The following is a 19989-nucleotide window of genomic DNA, read 5'->3' as shown; positions in this document are numbered from 1 at the left end:
GTGGGCAAGCATAATTTAAGACTATATTCCTGGGCATGACTGTGCCCTTCAGAGAAAACTTGAGTCCAGCAAAGGAAAGCAAGGTGGAAAAGAAAGGTGAGGGATGGAGCTGACCTCAGATCTAAAAGAGGCGCCATTTTGAATTGACTGGACCATATGTCCTTTTGGATGCTGTGGGTTCCCAATCACACTTTGGGATGTGTCACCGGAAAGGACAGGCTGCTTAGCATATGGCAATCACCATGTATAAAATTTTAGTATTATGCACCTCTGGGGGACTTTTCCCTGTAATCCCTGTGATGACTAAAATGCTAATTAGAGAAACCATGGAGTATCCAGGATATTAGCCTTTAATTCTTATTTTTTCATCCTTGTTTCTTTTTGCTCATTTTCTAACATTTTGGCACTACCCATCATCTCTCATTCATAGAACTGCCTGTCATCCAGAGAGCTTTCTATACGAGATCTCTTCAGAGCATTCCACTCTTCCTGTGAGCTTCCTATGACTCCCTACTGCTAACCAGAGTCACAAATAAATGCTTAGCATGACATTCTGGGTCCTTCCCCTCTTCTCAGTCTTGTCTTCCACTTCTCCTCTATACATTTTACTGCTGTTAAATTAACCATTTTCCAATCTTGCAGCACATCCTCTGTCCTCCCCAGTTTTTTTTGTTGCTTTGGCTAAAACCCTCTTTTGTTCACCTCTTGCTCCTGCTCCTGCACAATCCCAGTTTGCCCCAGTCCTTCTGATGCCCCAGTCAGAATGAGTATGTCAGACCCTCTCTGGGGCTTCTACCTCTGCAACCCCTGTGTTTCTGCATTTCTCACACTTCATCTCAGTTAGAGCTCTACCAAGATCTTACCTGCCTTCTTCCTTTTTTCTTCAGCACCCAGTGGGCACTCAAATCACAAGTACTTATTATCCACTATTCATCACAACACATTTTCCTTTCTTCTGACAATCCAGAAGGAATTTGCATCAATCCAGCACTCACTGTGTGCCAATCATCACCTCCCTATCTTATTTATGCTTTACAACTTCTCCATGCAGTAGGTTAGTTATCACATTCATCATATACATGAAAACATCAAAGACCAGGGTAGTTAAATCACTTGCTTCATGACCTTCTGTAGGTTTGGGGCCCAGGATGTAGCCATCAGCTGAAAGTTGGAGCTCTGAAAGCCTAAGTTCTGCTAAGCATGTGCTGACTGCATGAGTCTTCTTAATAAGGATGATAGGCTAGTCATGGAGGCTGTTAGCGGCATCTGAGTCACTCATTCCTGAGTCAAGACTTCAGATAGTTAGTGGATTTCCCCTTTTTCCTGTCCCTGTACACTGATATGACTCAACTGGAGGCTACAGCAAGTAAGGAGCTCACTGACTTAGTAGGTATGACATTGAGGGTGGGACAACATTTCTAAACCACAAGTAGCCAAATTATTTCCTTTTTCAAGAGGGGTTGCTGCTGGTCATGCTTATGCAGCCATCAAGTGAAAAACAATTTCAAAAGCTTTTTGTTTTTTCTTCTTTAATGACATCTAAAGATAAGTGATTTCATGCTTACTTGCCTAGTGTTTGAGATGCACTGCAGCTGTTGGGTAAGAGGCCAATCTAGGATCAGAGTGGACCCAAACACACTTAGTATCTCTGTGACCTTGAGGAAGTTATTGAACCTTTCTGAGCCTTTGATTTCTCATTTAGAGAATGTGGTTGCTGGGAGAATGACCTGAGAGTATTTGTGAAAACAAATGCTGAGCCCATAGCAGCCACTCACATGTTCGCTAAATGTGAGGTCCCAGATCTAGTCTTCCCTAACATTCATCTCTTTTGGCAATCCTGCTCAAGCATGGAAGTGCGTAAGCAATTCTAGAAATGGGTAGGCTATAAATTACAAGTAAATATTCAATGATGTATCTGAATACTTAAATAAGGGTGCCTTTTGGGATTCTATTTCTTCTTCTGAAAAACATGAACTGTGGGGGAAATGAAGTAAGAGTAAAAGGAAAGAGTGAAAGTCTTTTATTTATTTATTATCCTAAATCAGCATACCAGAATAATTAGGCCACTATCATCTGAATCCCCTGGATATTTTTTATTGTTGTTTTTTTTTAAATTTTAGTTTTTATGTTTTCCTACCCTAACCTATCATAATTGCTGAGTGTGAAACCCAGGAATATGCATTTATGTGAACTCATCAGGAGAATTCCTGTGAAGATATAGACTTTAGGGTGGCTCAGCTGCTTTTCTTAACCCTGTAAAACTTGCCAATAAAAGGTACTTTATTGGGGCTGACTCAATGGTAGAAGCACTTGCCTGGCACATGTGAGGCACTGGGTCTGATCCTCAGCACCACATAAAAATGAATGAACGAATAAATAAAGTATGTGTCCATCTACAACAACAACCACAAAAAGGTGCTTTACTAGAGCTGGTCTGCCCGCTCTGGTCACCACACCCAGTCCCTACTCCCTGCTTTCAGAAGATCCCAGGCCCACATTTGGCATTTGTTGATTGCTGCAACGCTTCAGGGCTGGAGGTGGTTCAGCATGATTTGTTTTGGCAGGAAAACTGAAGACAATAGACGTAAGCTGTCATTCCTGTGTTGTTTACAGCACTAGGATTTTAAATCATAGCTTATGATTCAGAGCAAACAAGAAGATTGATTTAGATAACTGTGGTATTGATATCTAACATTGATTCTTTTTTCTTGGGGGGGGGTGGGGGCATCAGGGATTGAACTCAGGGGCATTCAACCACTGAGCCACATCTCTAGCCCTATTTTTTATTTTATAGAGACAGGGTCTCACTGAGTTGCTTAGTGCCTCGATAAATTGCTGAGGCTGGCTTTGAACTTGTGATCCTCCTGCCTCTGCCACCCAAGCTTCTGGGATTTCAATCATGTACCACTTTGCCCGTCCTTCTAGCATTAATTTTGATAATTCAGAAATTCTGATGGTCTCTACAGGTAAAGTGAAATGCATGAACCTGCTCTGTTGTGGTGGAGAGCATTAATTCAGGGAAACCCAGGTGTGTGCTTGGTAGGGGCACAGCCTCTCTGGAGGTTGGGTGCCTTCTGCCTCACACTGCTTGGAAGCTCCAATGATCTTTCTACCTGTGCCTGTCTGTTTTCTATCTTTGGAGCAGGAGCTAAAGTCTGGGAGGGAATATGGTATTTTGCACCATTGTTTTGCACAAGCACATTGATACAAACTTTAAAAGAAGCCTAAGATAAAGCTTAAAAAACTTACATAACTCTAAAATTTTTAGATGATTTTGTTACCAAATGAAGAGCTTCACTGGTCCCAACTGGAGGGCACAGGATGTAAGGAGCTCATTCTGTTCCCAGTACTCACCTCCACAGTGATGCTTCAGAAGGCCTCTGAGGTAGGGATGGTAGGATGGTGGTGGTCAGGAATATGTAAACCAGCAGCTGATGGAAAACCACAAGTAACAATATGGTGGTGGTGAGTTTCCCCCACATGTGTCCTCAGGAAGCATATTGTCATCCTTGGGGAATTTTACTTCTTTTTTAGGAGTTCACTAGAGTCTTGAGAGTTCTACATCTCACATCCTCTGATTTCCCTTTTTAAATTACAACACCCAGATTCTGTGACTTTTGGTTAATGACAAATTTGCAAATACCTCAGTTTTTTTCTAAGTTTCTTGATTATGTCAGTTGAATTAGTTTTCCAACACCAGAAGGGGCAAGGGAAGATGGAAAGGGGAAATATCTGAAATAACAATAGGCTGTCCTCAGCAACAAGCTGTCCAGAAAGGCTTAACCATATTTCTAATAATTATCTTAACATATTTTACATCAGTGTTAGTTGGTATTGCTAAATTCCTTTATGATATGGGTTGGAGATGGTGCCCTGGAAAGCTAACTTAGTTTGAACAGACATTTCAAAAATATTTTTAGGTGGGTGTGGTGGAACATGACTGTAATCCCAATGGCTTAGGAAGCTGAGGCAGGAGGATCACAAGTTCAAAGCCAGCCTCAGCAACTTAGCAACTCAGTGAGACCCTGTCTCTAAATAAAGTATAAAAAAGGGCTGGGATGTGGCTCAGTGGTTTAGAACCCCTGGGTTCAATCTTCAATGTGTGTGTATATACACACATGTGTATGTGTGTGTGTGTGTGTATGTATTTAAGTTAAATTAAAAAAATAAGTGAAGAGATACATAGTTAAAAGAAAAAAATCAAAGGGAAAACTAGAGCCAATACAAAGGAGAGTTGTTGACAGGGATTTGGGGGTGGCAGGGAAGAATAAATAGGAGAGCATTGAAGGTACTTAGGGCAGAGAAACTATTCTGTCTGATATGATAATGGTAGATACATATCATTACACATTTGTCAAAACCCGAAGCATATACAATGAGAACATGTAAATTGTGATCATTCATTAATGGTGCACCAATATTTAGTCATCCATCGTAACAAATATACCCCACTAATATAAGATGTTAATAGTAAAATTGGAAGGGTGAAGGAATATATGGGAGCTCTCTGTACTCCGCCCATTTTTTTCTGTAAATATATAAAAACTAAAATATAAATTTAAAAGCAAGATAAAAATTAAGATGCATTTGGTAAAAAAAAAAAAATTCAGAAGCATGTATTGTGAAGAGTGTGGTTCTCCCCACTCCTGCTCCCCAGTCCCCAAGATTCTACCCTGAGGCAATGATCATTGCCAGTTTCTAAAATATCCCTCCAGAGAGATTCTCTCCAAGTACAAATATATATCTGTGTGATAGCCTGCCTTTTTTTCCATACAAATATTGGACATATGTATGCATTTCATTAAAAAGAAATAAATTATAAGACTAATACAGAACAGAGAGTAACATAGGAAGCAAAGTCTCCTATAAACGGTGGCAGCAAACTTCAGGGGAGCACATGGTGTTTGGTTATACCAGAGAGTTGGCAGCCAGGAGGCTATTCATCCGGTGACATCACCTCCTAAACGTCTTTGGAACTTCTCTTTTGTAATGGCCCTTCAGAGTCTGCAGGACAATTTGCTTTCCTGAATCTTTTTTTAAGAACACAGCCTTGAGGCCCTGAGAGTTGCCTGTGCACCTGAATTTACTAATGTGCTCACCCTGTTGTCTGCTTTATATATATTTTAGTTGTGGATGGACAAAGTACCTTTATTTATTTTTATGTGGTGCTGAGGATCGAACCCAGTGCTTCACACGTGCTAGGCAAGTGCTTCACCACCGAGCTACAAACTCAGCCCCTGTTGTCTGCTTTTTATATAACAAACAGCAAACCAAGCCATGACCCTCACCTACTCCCACTACATGCAGGGTGGGATGTAGTGAATGTGGATTCACACGCTCCTTTGCATCTGAGAAAATGAATACAAATATGGCAGCTTGATTTGTTGCTGACACTTTTCCAGATTAAATTAAACAAACTCCAGGAAATGAAGACACTCAATCTGTATTGTTCAGTTCAATAGCTACTGGCCGCATGAGGTTGTTGAATACTTACCACTTAATTATAGACTATTTACAATTTACTTATTTGTTAATTTTTTGACCTACTTTCTTTCAATCCTCACCTTTCCACCAGACTCCACTAAGATATAAGCTCCATGAAGTTAGAGATCTTTGTTTTGATTACTATGTATCTAGATCAGCATTTGCACAGAGTAGGCTCTCCATATATTTGTTGAATGAATGAATGAATGAATGAATGACCTCACTTCTTGGCTGGAAGAGTTTTCACTGTGGTTAGAGAGGGAATAAATGTACATCCATGAAATGTGTAGGGAAGAATTTAGGGATACATAAAATTGAATTTTAAATTGTTTGTTATAGGTTATAAATGCTATTAGAAACCACAAGAAGGAAATATCAATGAGGTTGGAGACAGATGTGAGTTGAAATTCAAAGGAAAAAAATGCTCAGTTCTGGAATTTGTGTGGGTCTCAAGAAAGATGTAACTTTAGTTAGATGGATGGTAGGTAATGCTACAAGAGTAAATTCTCCCAGAAGGTAATTATGAAGCAAGAGAAATAAAGAGCTGGGACCTCCATTTCAAGGGACATCTACAGTTACAACATGCGAGTAGGAAGAAAACCCAGCCAAGAATCCAGGAAAGAGAAGGCCAGGGAGACAATGTTCTCTGCAGCCAGAAACCTAGGGAGATGGTAAAAAAAAAAAGGGGGGGGGGAGTTACCATTTGTTATTACTTAATAGATTTTAAATAGCCATGCTGTTGCTTGGTGTAGTTACTGCACCAAGTTATTAACTAGGAATTAAACACAGAGGCACTTTACCTCAGAGTTACATTTCTAATCCTTCTTTATTTTTTATTTTGAGACAAAGTCTTGCCAAGTTACTGAGAGTCTCATTAAGTTGTGGAGGCTAACCTTTCACCCGCAACCCTCCTGAGTCTCTGGCATTATAGGCATGCACCACCATGCCCAGCATTATTGCAGTTTGGGTAGTTGCCAAAGTAGGAGCTCTCTTATTTAGGCTTAATTGATGAAAAACAGAGATTTAAATTATTCTACAATTTAACCTCTTCATATTTTTCTAAAGACATGTCTCCTTTAAAATAAGATATTATTAATTTCTAATTATAAAGAAAGTGATACATAATTTAGAGCAACTGAATATGGGTTACATTACATTGTAATTGTTATTAGTCATGGCTTTACTAAATCTTGGCACCCTAATTTAAAGGAAATGTTAAAATCTGTTTCACTTATTTGGGTGAAACTATAGGTTCTGGTTAAATTACATTGTAATTGTTATTAGTCATGACTTTGCTAAATCTTGGCACTCTAATTTAAAGGAAATGTTAAAATCTGTTTCACTTATTTGAGTGAAACTATAGGTTCTGGTTTGCTATGGATGGTCCCTGCTAGTTTATTCTGGCACCCTGCCTGGATTAACATTTGTCCCAGAATTACTTAAAGGAGGTATTATTATTTCTGGTACAGAGAAGCAGGTGTAGGTATGGTAGACTTCTACTTCCAGTTTCTGCTCCTGGCAAGTAGCAGGTGAGACACAGTGTGGTGGACAGAGTTCTTCCTTCATCACCTGGTTACATCTGAAAGGCAGCCAGGTATACCTGTCTCATCTCCTCAAGTTTTCCAGACGCAGCAGTGCTGGTGCTCCATTTTCAAGGACAGCATTCAGGCTGTTTGCTAACAAAGTGAAATGCTCCTGGACAGGAGCAGTAGAGACATTTGATTTCCTCTGGCCTAGGCAGCGATAGTTGATGCTGCTGTACTAGCTGTTGATTGCTGTCAGTAACTGGGTATAACAGCTAGGTGCAGTGATCCATGTTTTGGCCTATGACATGTCAGGCTACCAGTCAATGTAAAATATAGAGAAAATCCAGGGTAGATGTGTTTTGAAAATACAGGCTAAGCAGTTATACTTTAAGGAATATAGGGAGTAGTTGGAAAGATCTTGCTGCATTTTTATATCATTTATTGTATTGTATAATTCTACATTTAGTTTTTAATATTTCTTAATGTAGTAGAATGAATAAATCCCCCTCCTGTCTCCTCCAGTGTCCAAAGATATCCATGTCCCCTAATCCCAGGAACCTGTGAATATCTTACTTCACATGGAAAAATAAAAAATAAAAAATTGCTAATGTGACTAATTTAAGTATCTTGAGATTATTCTGATTTATCCACCACATGGCTTGATGCAATCAAGGTTTGTATTAGCTTTCCATCACCGTGATGAAATACCAGATAAAAATAAATTGAAGGAAGAAAGACTTATTTTGGCTCACAGTTTCAGAGGTCTCACTCCCAGGTCTTCTTGAAGGGAGTCAGAACAATCATGACATACAGGCTTGATGGAGCACAGCTGCTTACCTCAAGGTGTCAGGGAAGGGGATGGGGGCAGAGGTGGAGGACAAGATACAGTCCCCAAGGGACTTTTTGTATAACGAAAGGACTCAATTCCTTCAACTAGGTCTCATCTCCTAGTTTCCACCTTCTCCCAATAGTCTATTCAAATTATGAATCCATAAAGGAATTAATCTGCTGACGAAGTTAGAGCCCTCATGGTCCACCCCCATTTCCTAAAGCCCCACCTCTGAACATTGCTGCATTGGGGACCAAGCCTTCAACATGTGAAAGAAACTTCGGAGAACTTTTCAAATCTGAATCATAAACATAAGGGCCCTTCTATGAGTGAGACAAGAGTGGAGTTAGCAGTGGAGGCGGCAATCAAAGAAAGAGGGTGGGATGATATGAGCCAAGGAATGCAACTGGACTTTGGAGTATGAACAAGGCAAAGAAACATGCTTCCCTCAAAGTCTTCAAGAGGAACCCAGAGAAACCAGGTTGGCTAACACTTTGAATTTAGTCCAGTAAGTCTGATTTTAGCTTTCTGACCTCCAAAGCTATAAGATAATAATCTCATGTAGTTTTAAGTCACTAACTTTGTGGTGATTAGTTATAACAGTAATGGGAAACGAATATACTTAGTAATGCCTTTTAAATTTTGCAATAAATTTCTCTGCCACTGATCAATTAAAAATGTGTTTAATGATAAAATTTGTGTTTAATGACAAAAGTTGGGGTAAGGCTTAGAGTTATACAGTACTTGCTTAGGATGTTTGAGATTCTGGGTTTGGAAAAGAAAAATTAGATATCAGATTTCCGTGTCTCAGATCATCCATAATTAATACACATATTGCAGAAAGTTTTGTCAACATTTATGACCCACAATAGAGTGGGGTTGGCAACATATTATTCAGGAGAAGCAGAAGGCACCCATTGGCTTCTACTTCAAAAATTCATTGTATTTTTTGAGGAGACTGAGCAGAAAAATGGTCAGCTGTGTAACAGGGCCTCCTTGAAATTAAAAGTTGCTTCCCAACTTCCTGATAATTGCTTTTCTGCACCTGAATTTCCAAAACCTCCCAAAACCTGAAAGTGATATATATACATATTTTTTTTTTTTTTACTACCACAGTGTGGCTAAACCTACTTACGTATACCTTCTGCCTTGTGTCCTATTATACTCCTGAGCCCTCTGAAGATAGACATTTGAGACAGAAAAGGTCTCCTCTATCTTGGTCAGGCTAGCTTTGAATAAACCTGTTTCCCTTTACCAACCTCTGAGAGCCAAGAAGAGCAGTAAAAACTTCCTTCCTGCTAACAGGTGCAGGAGGAATATTTACATATCACTCAGCATAACATGCCTTTTCATTTAGATCAAATGCTATTTCTTCTAAATTAATTTCCTTCACTTTCTCTGCCAAGTTTCCTTGTATACATACAGAAGTGAAGCAATGGATATAAATTTGAGGGCCTTTTTGTTGTTAACAAATCATCTGGCTGCATTTAGATGAAAATCAATTGCAAGTGTTTCATCAAATTGTTCAATGAGTGAAGAGCCAAAAAATTTTAGTATTGGAAATTTTTTTTAAATAAATTGTAGCTATCTGGAAACAAAATCTCAAACAGGAAGATATTAGAATTTATATCTAGAAAAGCAAAAGAGAATTTGAACAACTAAATATTGGGATTCCTTAAAATTGGTTCTGGATTATCCAGATAATAAAATCATCTTGTTACTGAAGTAACAGCCATTTCTTTCAGGTCCTGGATTGTGTCTGTACTTACACTGGCACAGGTGTCAAGTAGGTGAGAATTCCTCTAATTGTTCCAGGCTAATAGGAAAAGAATGGAGGAGGACATAAGTGAATGATGAGTTGGAGCCCAGAGAAGTTCATGTGATGAGACAGTGCCTGGTACAAAGAAGCTTCCTGGTACTTAAATAGAACTGGGGGTGGGTGGTGGGGTGGACTGTATGCTTGCATTTCTCCCACTAGCTAGCTTTGTGTACAGTGGGTTAGATTCTGCAAAACAATTCAAGATGTTACGTTTAAGTCATCATGTAATTTGGATTTTGTTTCTTCCTATCCAAGAGGTCTATCACTCATGTTTGAGAAAAACTATTGTCGATACTGTTCAATTTCTACCTTGTATCAAAATACACCAGGCCTGGGGCTGGGATTGAGGCTCAGCAGTAGAGTGCTCGCCTCACCTGTGCGAGACCCTGAGTTCTATCCCCAGCACCACATAAAAATAAATAAGTGAGATAAAGGTATTGTGTCCAACTACAACTAAAAAATACACAAGTCCTGTAGCTTGTGACTGAATGGGAGACGGTGGGATGAAAGCCCCAGGGAGAGCTTCATGCGCAGGGACCCCAGAGAACTCATATACAGAGAGAAAGGGGATCTGAGGAAAATGCAGGGCCATGATGGTATTCAGAAAGGGAAGAGTAGCCTCGTTACTGGAGTACCAAGAAGGAAACTCCAGGTTGGGCCTTGGAGAGAAGAGACACTCAGTGCAAGGGAAGCTCCCCATCCAATGAGAGGTGGGACTGGCCAATCCTAGAAAGGAAGTCCAGAGTCCTGCGTGGACAGGGGAGGACAGGCAACAGTTGTGGTTTGGTTATTGAAGTACCCGGATAAAGAAAGCAGATTTGGTCTTCCAGGTAGAAGGAAGCCATCGCTGTTCTGTGTCAGAAAGAATAATGGGTGGCTAAAATGCAAAATTGTGTGCCTAGTATTACTGTCTACTCTTCAGTTTTTGCCAAAAACATTAAGTAATAATCTCATTTTTATAGTCACTTGAAATTACATGAGTGTATCTATCACAATTAAGTGATTTTGTGAATTTTTACTTTATTTAAAAAATTTTTTTAGATGTTTAGGGTAACTGATGTGATACAGCAATTTGTATACGGGGTAAAAGCGGGAGTTCATAATCCACTTGAATCAAACAGTGTAATATGATGTATTAAGAACTATGTAATGTTATGAACGACCAATAAAAAAAAAATAAAAAAAAAATAGATGTTGATGAACCTTTATTTAATTCATTTATTTATATGCGGTGCTGAGAATCAAACCCAGTGCCTCACACATGTTAGGCAACTGCTCTACCCCAGCTCAAATTTTGTTAAATTTGAAAAAAAAATTAAAATAAAATTGAAAAGTTGAAAAAAAAAATACACAAGGCCTGTCTCTCAAATCCCTTGAGACTCTGTTTTTGCTGATGTGCTGATGAGTTAATGTGCTGTTACCCTTGGATCCTTCTGGCAGTGGGGATGTGAGGCCTTCTTGTCCCATACAGTAAGAGGTCATTTGGGCTGGAGGGTCTTAGTATCCTTTAGTTCCACAGTGGATGCTGAATTTGCCCAAGATTGAGCTGTGTTTTGTGCAAAACTCTGGCGTACTTTGTAAAAGCAGAGTAACTATGGCCTTGGGAAGCTCCCTGAGTAGACATGGGCCTCACTTCTCTGGCCCATCCAACATACTTGTCTGGAAGACTCTTCTGTTGCCACCAGCATAGGTACCACTCTGGCCTTTGGGTAAAATTCCTGCTGCCTCACGGCCTGCTGGTAACCCCTTTCTGGGTACTGGGCCTTCTTCTACATTGCAGGACGCAGCACTGACAAGATGATTCTTTGACATGAGAACCTATTATCCCTTGGACTCTGAGAGACAGGTTACTGTAGGTCTTCCCCAGGGCCTGATTTTTCTACAGGTATGATCAGTAAAGGAGTGAGCTTAAATTCTAGTCTCAGCATCTCAGTGACTACCACCTCTGGATATTCAAACACAACAAACAAGTTAGAACAAAATATTCCTCTCTTGTTTTTATCTTATTATAATACACATTTATTATAAGAAATAAAGAAATCCCTGCTATAAAAATAACAAAAAAATCTCACATAATCCTACTTTCAAAGGTAATCTCTATAAATGTTTTGATGTATAGTGTTTATGCATTTCTAAATATAAAATTACATCACCTTCTCTTGCTACTTTTCTATCGTATATCTAGCAAATACTTATTGAGAGAACCCTATATGCTCTATCTCACAGCAAAGTGCAGCACAGTCCTGGCCTCTAAGGAACTACAATTTGGTAGAAAGAATAAGATATTTCCTTGGGCTGGGATTGTGGCTCAGCAGTAGAGTGCTTGTCTAGCATGAGCGAGGCCCTGGGTTCAATCCTCCACACCACATATAAAAAAATAAAATAAAATAAAGGTATTGTATCCAACTATTTCTAAAAAAATAAATGCTTACTAAAATATGTTAAAAATAAGATATTTCCACAAATATCCAATCCTGATTTCAACATCTACTGAAGCAGCCAGTGTGTTGCTCTCTGCTGGGTCCCAGACATCCACTGGACCATGAAGAAATAGTATATGGTGGGGTGCTGGCCTGGAGAGAGGAAATCTATGCACAGGGTGTTCAGAATTATTTTAAATTGTCTACTTATTTATCTATTCCTTTATTTTCCTAAACCAAGTGTGTAAATCTGCTAGGAAGTAGACACAATTTTGGTTAAAAAAAGCATAACAAAGTTTATCATATTAACTGTTTTTTAGGGGTACAATTCAATTATGTTAAGTATTTTCATATCATTGTGCAACAAATCTCTAGAACTTTTTCATCTTGTAAAACTGAAAGTCTGTACATGTTGAACAACGAATTCCCTATTTATCTTTTTCTCCAGCCCCTGGCAACCACCATTCTATTTTCTGTTTCTATGAATTGGACCACTTTGGATAACTCGGCCATATGTATATTCTTACCCTAACTTTGCAGAGGAGTAAATTTTGACTCCATTTTATAGGTAAGCAATCTGGGATGACAGCCTATATGCAAAGTACAGTCAGAACTATTCTCTTCCTCCTCCTCCTCTTTCTTTCTCCTTCTCTCTTTTTCTTCTCCTGCTCATATCCCCTTGATTCAGGCTGACTTGTGATGCCATTAAAGTGTTCAAACATCTTGCCTAGAAATGCTTCCTGCTCTCACAGTAGAGAAACTTCCCCAAATGAGTTTTTTGACACCTTTCCTTCAGGTCCTGTCTAACTGACTCCCCTTGGAAAAGCTGGTGGGCCTCTATCCTTTCTTTTCTTGGCAAAACAGTGCTCACCTTTCAATACCCAGCTCAAGTGTCACTGACTCTTCCTGTGAGATGCTTGCTCTTTTATTTTCTTTAAGCAACATACAAATGCCTAACACAGGCTATATGGTTATGTAATTTGTTTATGTTGACAAATTAAACCAGTGCACTGTCCAAGAGCAAGAGCATTTTATTTTGCAATCCCAGTGTCCAACACTGTTTACTGAATTGTGAGTTGCTCCTGTCTGAAATTACTCTTTCTCTTTTCTCTTTTTCTTATTTTCTGTTACCTCAAATTCCCACAAACTAATTTCTGTCTCACTTCTTCTACAACATATTTCCTTACCTCTTCTTGCCTGCCTAATAGTTCCAACTTAGGTACTTTAAAAATTTTTTAATTTTAATTTTTAGTACTGGGTAATGAACCCAGAGGCAGGGAGTTGCTAAGTTGCTTAGGGCCTTGCTAAGTTGCTGAGGCTGGCCTCAAACTTGTGATCCTCTTACCTTGGCTTCCTAAATTGCTGGAATTATAGGAGTGCACTAACCATACTGGGCCCAAGTTAGGTACTGTTAATTCTGTGTTTCCTTAGGATGACTTTTGCTTTCTGTTGTTTTGCAGGGAAAGCAAGTGTACTTTTCAAAACTCAACATTAAATTGTGGTGGAGGGTGTGTTTCTGAAATCCTTGTCACAGATTCAGGTTTTGTGCCAGAGGAGGATCTCTTCTTCTGGAGGTCCCCAGCCCTAAAAGAAGCTTGTGGGTGGGAATTAGGCCTGTGGTTTTATTTATTGCATTGCAGGCAGAGTAAGGAGACTAGAAACATCTCCAGGCTGGAGAAATGTTCTCACATCAAAAATCCTGTTTTTCCTGTGCCTTGCCCCCTCCCACTACACATGCCACAGGGGATTTTACATGAGGGAGGCCAGGGCATTGACCTGTGTGGCTGCACACTGTTTGTGCTGTTGCCCTGGACACTGGGAAGACAACTGAGCCGCTGTCTTTCGCAATCAGCTCACCTGCTGAGTAATGGGCTGGCTGAGGGCCTGCTTTGGCCTCCTGCCTCCCTGGAGCCACAGGCAATATTTTGTCTCTGAAATTGAGCTGTGGTTCTGGTCAGGAACACGGAAGAAGTTCCCACCCTTCCAATCATCAGTAAGGGAAATGGAAGAACCAATCTCATGGTGGTGTTCAGAGGTTTTTATAAGCTAGTGCATTTGAGGCACTTAGCACGGTGCCTGGCACATCAAAAAATGAATGTAAATCCCTGTTAACACAGTTGCATGCGTCTTAAAGTATAGCAGGCTTCCACACGCCAACTGTCGGGCCCAGGAAGACATGTAGGGTTAAGCTGAGAGTTCAGGCAGACCCTGGCACCCAGCCCTGGATGCCTGGGGGGGAAGGGGGTCAATCTATCCATTCAGAGCCTGGGGATGGCTTTCTACCCTCCTGCTTCTTGGGCTAGAAAGACAAGGAATAAATAGGCAGAACATTCAGGCATCTGTTCTCCTCCCTACTTCCTACTTCCTTCCTAATCTCCAGCTTCCACCACATCCTGAGGAAGAACAAGAGCAGATGGGGAAATGTGGTTCTGTGGCAGCACCCAACTCCCAGGGCTGTGAGGCAGTCTGCTGGAACGAGAGCCTGGTCAGGCTCTGGAGAGCCCAGATAACAAACAGTTCTGCTTTTGTTCTGGTTTCTTTATGTGGTGGCAGAGGGCAGATCCCTGAGGCTGAAAGCCCCTCCACCTCCTATCCCTCACTCCTGGGAGGGTGTTCTTTCTAGACTGCAGGGGGTAGGGAGCTCTGTGCCTGCTACCAGTCTGCTTCTACTTTGGCACCTGCTCCTCCTGTAGGGAAGTGCTTCCTGGGGATTTTTTTTTTTTTCTTCATGATACATGACTTCTCCTGGGTTATTTGGGGATATGGGACTTGGGTATGAGACTGCAAAGCCTGCTTTCCTGGTGAGGTCACTGTTCCTTGAGTTATTACCTTGCTTTCCTTGGCCTGAGAAAGCAACAAGAATGCCTTGGAGGAGTGTTTGTTTGTGAAACAGCCGATATCTGCCTAGTTACCCAAGCAGACAGGTCTCCACCAGACCCCATCCCTCAGCAGTGCTTCAGTCCTGTGGGTACCTGGCTCTGTCACCTGCCTTGGAATGGAGGGGCTAGAGCATGGGTGAGGCAAGAGGGCCAGGAGCTGGCCTCCTTCTTTTGGGATGGGAGCATGCAGGCAGGGCTTCTGGTCTCCTGGGCTAATGTGCTTTGTCGGTTTCATCTGAGGGCTAATTTTGCCAGTAGGGAATGCGGGCAAGATGCCAAGGGCAGTCCTTGGCAGCAAGCAGGCAGCTCCTGGAGAGAGAGTTTTTTGAATTCAAACGAGCAGTTACCACCCTCCACTTGATGCTTGTGAGCTGAGGGCCACTGACCTGAACCAACCTGGCAGGGCATGTGGCCACCTCAGGCTTCAGGCATCAGCTCCACATGCCACACCAGTAGCCTGGAGGCTCTGCCTGACAGTCACTGAGGAGACTGGTCCCTGAGCTCTGAAGACGATTCTATTTTCAGTTCCTGACTAGCTCTTCAGCCCTCACTCCTGACTTGAGCTGCCTGAGTCACTTCTCCCCACGCCCAGTTCTGCTTCTTTCTGAATGGAGTGGGTAATCATAACACCATATGTTAGAAGAGCAATTCACAATTTACAAAGCCCTGTTATGTACTAGCTCTCCTGTGATCTTTCATCAGCTTGTGAGGTTGACTGGGCAGGTCATTTAATTCGTGTTCACAGATGAGGCAAAATAGAGGCTCAAAGAACTTCAAGCAGATTGACCAATGAAACTCTCTGTACAATAAATGTGGGGCTGGGTCTCTGTCCCAGGCTTCCCCCCCTATACTCTCCAGGGGGCTCATAGTTATTGGGCTGAGGAGTGCAGACACCTGTAGGACCACCTGTCAGGGCTATTTTCTATCTTCTTTACAGAGGACATTTGCTTCTGGGAGTGTTGTACTTTGAATCCAAAGAATTTAAATGCTGGGGAGAAGTCAATCTCTAGACTAAGTGGAGGAAGTAGGCTGCCGTGTCCTACCAGGGGGTCTTTCACCCTACCTTCCAACACATGAGGAAACCTCATTTCCATTCTCCATCTACTTCCACTCAGGTATAAATGACTGATAATCCGGCCACCTTACATTCATGTGCTCTCTACTTCAGCTTACATGACAGGCACGTTCAAACATGTCTTCAAGAGGACAGTCGAGATTTTTTTTTTTTTTTTTTGTGTTTTGGAAAAATATTTTATTTTTTTTTTTTATTGTTGGTCATTCAAAACATTACATAGTTCTTAATACATCATATTTCACAGTTTGATTCAAGTGGGTTATGAACTCCCAATTTTACCCCGTATACAGATTGCTGTATCACATCAGTTACCCTTCCATTGATTGACATATTGCCTTTCTCTTGTCTGATGTATTCTGCTGTCTGTCCTATTCTCTACTATCCCCCCTCCCCTCCCCTCCCCTCCCCTCCCCTCCCTTCCCCTTTTCTCTCTCTACCCCTTCTACTGTAGATCATTTCTTCCATTTGTATTATCTTGTCTTACCCCTCCTTTCCTCTTATATGTCATTTTTGTATAACCCTGAGGATCGCCTTCCATTACCATGCGATTTCCCTTCTCACTCCCTTTCCCTCCCACCTCTCATCCCTGTTTAATGTAAATCTTCTTCTCAAGCTCTTCGTCCCTACCCTGTCCTTGTTTACTCCCCTTATATCAAAGGAGTCATTTGGTATTTGTTTTTTAAAGATTGACTAGCTTCACTTAGCATAATCTGCTCTAATGCCATCCATTTCCCTCCAAATTCTATGATTTTGTCATTTTTTAATGCAGAATAATACTCCATAGTATATAAATGCCACATTTTTTTTATCCATTCATCTATTGAAGGGCATCTAGGCTGGTTCCACAGTCTTGCTATCGTGAATTGAGCTGCTATGAACATCGATGTTGCAGTGTCCCTGTAGCATGCTCTTGTTAGGGCTTTAGGGAATAGACCGAGAAGGGGAATAGCTGGGTCGAATGGTGGTTCCATTCCCAGCTTTCCGAGAAATCTCCATACTGCTTTCCAAATTGGCTGCACTAATTTGCAGTCCCACCAGCAATGAACAAGAGTGCCCTTTTCCCCGCATCCTCTCCAGCACTTATTGTTGTTTGACTTCCTAATGGCTGCCAGTCTTACTGGAGTGAGATGGTATCTTAGGGTAGTTTTGATTTGCATTTCTCTGACTGCTAGCGATGGTGAGCATTTTTTCATGTACTTGTTGATTGATTGTATGTCCTCCTCTGAGAAGTGTCTGTTCAGGTCCTTGGCCCATTTATTGATTGGGTTATTTGTTATCTTATTGTCTAATTTTTTGAGTTCTTTGTATATTCTGGTTATTAGACAGTCGAGATTTTTAACAACTGGCAGAGCATAGGCCAAGGACCAGTGAGGATAATTGCGGGCCATCACGTGGAGCAGGTCCTGGCCCCCCTCCCTTCCACTGTGCCAGGCATTACCCACAACTGCTGGTCCATGGGGAGGTTGGTGAGAGGATCAAGGGAGGGGTGGGGCAACCAGGGCCAACAGGGATGAAGTGGGGGGAGGATGTGCTTCAAGGTGCTCCGGGCATTGGCCATTACCCACCAGTGTGGAATACCCCTGCGCTTTCATAACTGTGCAGCCACACTGGTGCCTATCAGCTACATGTCAGCTGACATCTTCAATCTTCTCTACGATTTTGGAGGAAGGTATGATGTTTTCTTTTTCAAGTGCTGAGGAAACTAAGTCTCTGTGAGGTTCCACAGCATCTCAAGCCCTCACAGCCAGTGTTTCTGGCAATCAGGGCTTTAGATCATGGTGCACCCAAGACAAAAGGCCCTAAGTGGAGGGAGGATGTGGGATTCCTGGTGGCCAGAGGACAGTGTGAGGGCTTAGGTCCCACCAGAGTTCAAGGTACAGCGTGTGGGGAAAAATAGAAAAAGGAACAGAAGAGGTAGGGATGTGTGTATGTGTGTGTGACTAGGAAGATGGTGAGTGGGTGGGGGGATTGGCAGAGGGGCACTGAGAAACTGAGGGCAAGCTGGCCCTCACCCACAGTTTTGCTGTGGCCAGAACTAGTGTCCTGAATGACACCAAGAGATGATTTTTGTAGTTCTCATTGCCTCTTGCCCTTTATCTGAACATTGTTACCCTTGGAGGACTCCATGTGGCATCTGTGATTTTCGAAATGACTGTGCTTACTCATCAGGAGCTGCTGCTGAACTGTTGTTCCCCCACCCTCCTGCCAATCACTCAGTTGCCTGGCTAGGTAGAATCCTTAGCTCAGTAGAGTCTGACATCAGCAAAGTGGGTTGACATTGAAGTGGGGTCTTTTCCTGAAGAACACCAGGGGTTCCTGGTGCTAAATAGGAATTTCAGTTTGCTTTTGTGTGGATGGAACCCCAAATGTTGGCCAGCATTTGCTCCTAACTTTGGGTACCCCTGCCTAATAGAGGCCAGGCAAGATCCACATCACCTGTCCTTCTGGGAAAGCCCAGGCCCCTCAAGTTCACAAATAAAACTCTGATCACTTGGGAAAGGAGGATTAGACTCATGGCACCTGTTCTTCTCTGGGTCAGCCCAGAACTGGAGACATAGCATTTGGGTCTCCAGGAGGGTTATGGGGAGTGTCTGTGATGTGGGACTCTACAAGCCTCTCAGCTTGGCTTCTCTACAGATCCCCCAAAGGGAACAGGAATGAGGCTGGCACAGGCTCAGCTACCATGTCCATGATAGCACCAAGTGTCAGGTTTCTTCGGCTGCCATTACCCAATCTTTGTGCTTCCTCCCAACAAAGGGAAATAATAGGCTTGAGCCTTGTCCCAGGTCCAATGTGACAAAATGAAAAATTAAGTGTTGAGGCAAGTGGCCTGGCCTGCAGAGCAAGATCTTTTTCCCTGTGCATCATAGTGATGCATTTGCCACAAACCTCACGGAGCAGGCTGACTTTGTGATAAGAAATTAAAAAACAAAATGCAAATTCTGATCCTTTGGAGAGTCATCTTTGCCTGTATTTTTCCTTGCTTGTCCTTCGGTCTCTGCCAATTTAGTGTCAGAGACAACGTGTCACAAGATTCCTTTTAAAATTGGGCTCTGGCTGGTGCTGCTTTTCCTACCCACTGCCCATCTGCTGGTTCTACAGGCAACCTTGGTGCTGGGTAGGGTGGGGGAAATCGGCAGAGAGCTCTTAAGTAAGAACTGAAATATTTGACTGGCCCTGATCCTAACAGAGGCAATGTTATTACCCTAAATGTCCTGGAAACCCTGTTGCCTCTGGCATGAGAAGACTCCAGGCTTGGTCATTCCCGGACAGCCGTCTGCAGCAAGCCTTGGCGTCCTTCTGCAAGTGGCTGTGATATGAGTCATGGGGGTAGTCTCCAGTGAGGCTGAACATGGTGGGCACACAGTATCTTCCCTGATCAGGGGTGAGGCCAGTAGGCTGGGGATAGCCACTGGATCCCCTAATGTTTGTGATGGGAACTGAGGGATCATATTTGCAGGAAGGACAGAGAGACCCCAAGAGTTTAGGTCATCTAGTTAGGGTCTCATCAATAGAGGCCCTGGTGTTAATTGCTGGGCATGGCCTGTAATATCAAAACCAGACATTGCTTTAGGATGGAAAGAACATGCTAGATTCTTTCTTACCATCCCTTTCATTTATTTGTATTTTATATAAAAAAATGATCCCTCTCATTTCAAAGAGCCCGTGAAGTCTAGATATATAATTCTTTTCCTTTGTGAAAAATCTTCCTCCTGTTCAATGAGGGAGCCTCAGACACACTCTTCTGGTGGTTTATTAATGTCACAAAGCACACTTTATTTTTATTTGAACTTGCCAAATGTTCTATACAAGGCAAACACTTCACCATGAAATATTTAAATTAAAAATAAATAAGTTAATTCCATCCTACATAGATCTTCAGCTGCCACATACAAATAAAAGACATCAGTTATAAATTAAATAAGTTAAAATAAATAGTCATAAGAAACTCTATGT

Source organism: Urocitellus parryii, chromosome 7, assembly GCF_045843805.1.
Source record: "Urocitellus parryii isolate mUroPar1 chromosome 7, mUroPar1.hap1, whole genome shotgun sequence".
NCBI lineage: Eukaryota > Metazoa > Chordata > Mammalia > Rodentia > Sciuridae > Urocitellus > Urocitellus parryii.
This window is presented reverse-complemented; position numbering follows the sequence as displayed.